Here is a 3,812-nt window from a genome sequence, read left to right on the forward strand (position 1 = left end):
AGTCGTCGCCGAAAAATATTGAAAAGCTACCTGGTCCACACGGTACAATTTTCTTGTATAAAATATTGTTTTTTCAACAAGAATTTGTCATAAAAAACAAATATTGAAAGGTTACCGGACACACCGGTTACAATTTCNTGAAAAACTACCGTGTGCACCTGGTACAATCTTCTTGTGAATAAATTATTGTTTTTTTCAACAAACAGTGGTCATAAAAAAAATTGAAAAACCACCGGCTGCGCCCGGTACAAGCTTCTTGTAATTAAATTATTGTTTTTTTAACAAACCGTCGTGATAACAAATATCGAAAAACTACCGGGCGCACCCGGTAGGATTTTCTTGTAAAGAAATCATTGTCTTTTTAACCAACAGTCGTCATAACAAATATTAAAAAACTAATAAATTGTGGTGGAAAATCAATTTTCTTGTAAAAAAGAATTGTTTTTCCACCACAAATTCTGCATAAAAAAATTGTGAGAAACTACCGTGCGCACCCGGCACAATTTTCTTGTAAATAAATTATTGTTTTTTTTTAAAAACAGTCGTCGTAAAAAATATTGAAAAATTAGCGAGCCTTTCCGGTACAATTTTCTTGTTAAAAAAATTGTTTGTCCACCAAAAATTTGGCATAAAATATATTAGAAAACTACCGGGCGCACCAGGTACCGTTGTCTGATTGTCTATATTTTTGTTGTTGAAAATTTATGGTTCCTTTGGCAGAAAACCATACCGGTTTAACCCGGTAGACTGTGGCTTTCATTCTTATGAAAGCATTTTTGCAAAAAAAGATTTTTTTTTTTAAATAAAACCAGACCGGCTCTGCCCGATAGACTGCCTATATTATTGTTGTTGAAAATTTTTCGAAAAAATAATGTTTTCGCAGCAGAAAATTGTACCGGTTTCACCCGGTAGACTGGGGCTTTCATTTACATGAAAGCATTTGTTTGCAAAAAAAAAAAAATTTTTCTAAAATAAAACCGTGCCGATCACGCCCGGTAGACTATCTGTATCATTGTTGTTGAAAACTTATGGTTTCCTTAGCAGAAAACTGTACCGGTTCCGCCCGGTAGACTGTCTATATTATTGTTGTTGGAAATGTATAGTTTCCTTGGCAGAAAACCGTGCCGGTTCCACCCGGTAGACTGTTGGTTTCATTCTTATGACAGCATTTGTGGCAACAAAAATATATTTAAAAAAAATAAAACTGTACCGGTTCTGCCCGGTAGACTGTCTATATTATTGTTGTTGAAAATTTATGGTTTCCTTCGCAGAAAACCGTACCGGTTTCACCCGGTAGACTGTGGCTTTCATTCTTATGAAAGCATTTGTTGCAAAAAAAGATTTGGTTTTTAAATAAAACCGTACCGGTTCTGCCCGATAGACTGCCTATATTATTGTAGTTGAAAATTTTTAGAAAAAATAATGTTTCCCCAGCAGGAAATTGTACCGGTTTCACCCGGTAGACTGTGGCTTTCATTTACATGAAAACATTTGTTTGCAAAAAAAACGATTTTTCTAAAATAAAACCGTGCCGGTTACGCCCGGTAGACTGTCCATATCATTGTTGTTGAAAACCTATGGTTTCCTTGGCAGAAAACTGTACCGGTTTCGCCCGGTAGACTGTCTACATTATTATTGTTGGAAATTTATAGTTTCCTTGGTAGAAAACCGCACCAGTTCCACCCGGTAGACTATTGGTTTCATTCTTATGACAGCATTTGTTGCAAAAAAATATATATTGTTTAAAAATATAACTGTAGCGGTTCCGCCCGGTAGACTGTCTATCGGGCAGTCGGGTATATGTCTGTATATTATTGTTGTTGAAAATTTATGGTTTCTTTGGCAGAAAACCATACCGGTCTCAGCCGGTAGACTGTGGCTTTCATTTACATGAAAGCATTTGTTTGCAAAAAAAAAACATTTTTCTAAAATAAAACCGTGCCGGTCACGCCCGGTAGACTTACTATATCTAATTGGTTTCATTCTTATGACAGCATTTCTTGCAAAAAAATATATATTTTTTAAAAATATAACTGTACCGGTTCCGCCCGGTAGACTGTCTATATTATTGTTGTTGGAAATTTATAGTTTCCTTGGCAGAAAACTGAACCGGTTCCACCCGGTAGATTGTTGGTTTCATTCTTATGACAGCATTTGTTGCAAAAAAATATATATTAAAAAAAAAACTGTACCGGTTTCGCGCGGTAGACTGTCTATATTATTGTTCTTGAAAATTGATGGTTTTCTTGGCAGAAAACCGTACCGGTTCCACCAGGTAGACTGTTGGTTTCATTCTTATGACAGCATTTGTTGCAAAAAATATATATTTTTTAAAAATAAAACTGTACCGGTTCCGCCCGGTAGACTGTCTATATTATTGTTGTTGAAAATTTATGGTTTCCTTGGCAGAAAACTGTACCGGTTCCGCCCGGTAGATTGTCTATATTATTGTTGTTGGAAATTTATAGTTTCCTTGGCAGAAAACCGTACCGGTTCCACCCGGTGGATTGTTGGTTTCATTCTTATGACAGCATTTGTTGCAAAAAAATATATTAAAAAAAAAACTGTACCGGTTCCGCGCGGTAGACTGTCTATATTATTGTTGTTGAAAATTTATGGTTTCCTTGGCAGAAAACCGTACCGGTTACACCCGATAGACTGTCTATATTATTGTTGTTGAACATTTATGGTTTCCTGGGCAGAAAACCGCACCGGTTTCACCCGGTAGACTGTGGCTTTCATTCTTATGAAAGCATTTGTTGCAAAACAAATTTTTTTTTTTAATAAAACCGTACCGGTTCTGCCCGATGGACTGCCTATATTATTGTTGTTGAAATTTTTTAGAAAAAATAATGTTTCCGCAGCAGAAAATTGTACCGGTTTCACCCGGTAGACTGTCCATATTATTGTTGTTGGAAATTTATAGTTTCCTTGGCAGAAAACCGTACCGGTTCCACCCGGTAGATTGTTGGTTTCATTCTTATGACAGCATTTGTTGCAAAAAAAAATATATTTTTCAAAAATAAAACTGTACCGGTTTCGCCCGGTAGACTCTCTATATTATTGTTGTTGAAAATTTATGGTTTCCTTGGCAGAAAACCGTACCGGTTTCACTCGGTAGACTGTGGCATACATTTTTATGGAAGCTTTCGATGCAAAAAAAAGATATCTTTCTAAAATAAAACTGTACCGGTTTCGCCTGGTAGACTGCCTAGATTATTGTTGTCAAAGATTGTTGGAAAAATAATATTCCCTCGGGAAAAAAGTACCGGTTCCACCCGGTAGACTGCATGTATAAATGTTGTCAAAAATTTGTTGAAAATCTATTATTTTCAATGAAAAAAATTGTAGCGGTTCTCGCCCGATAAACTCTTGCTACTGTTGCAAAACATTTCTTTTTAATGAAAATTGTTCCGATTGCGTCCGATAGCCACGGAATATTATTGTTGTAATGAATTTGCTCTTCGATCAATATTTCCCGTGAAAAAAAAAAAATACCGGGCGCTCCCGGTAGCATTCTCATCGCGTCGTGATTTTCGAAGCCTTCAAAACGAAGAAAATCTTTGATTTCAACATTCTTTTAATATTGCATCCGCCATCTGCAGGAACAAGGCGATACTATATTTCACTCCGATCGTTAGATGGCACCTCTTCTTATTTCAGCATTCCCCCTCCCTCATTTCCGGTTTGGGATTTTGGTCCTTTGGGATTTTGTCCCCCATCCATATTTCCCGGAACAATATCTGAGACTCGAACCACTCAACCTTTGCTCTTACCAACGACCAATAAAACCAACCGCACAACAATCGCTG

The sequence above is a fragment of the Diachasma alloeum genome, unplaced genomic scaffold, assembly GCF_001412515.2.
Source record: "Diachasma alloeum isolate Michigan unplaced genomic scaffold, Dall2.0 Dall_scaffold_00288, whole genome shotgun sequence".
Taxonomy (NCBI): Eukaryota; Metazoa; Arthropoda; class Insecta; order Hymenoptera; family Braconidae; genus Diachasma; species Diachasma alloeum.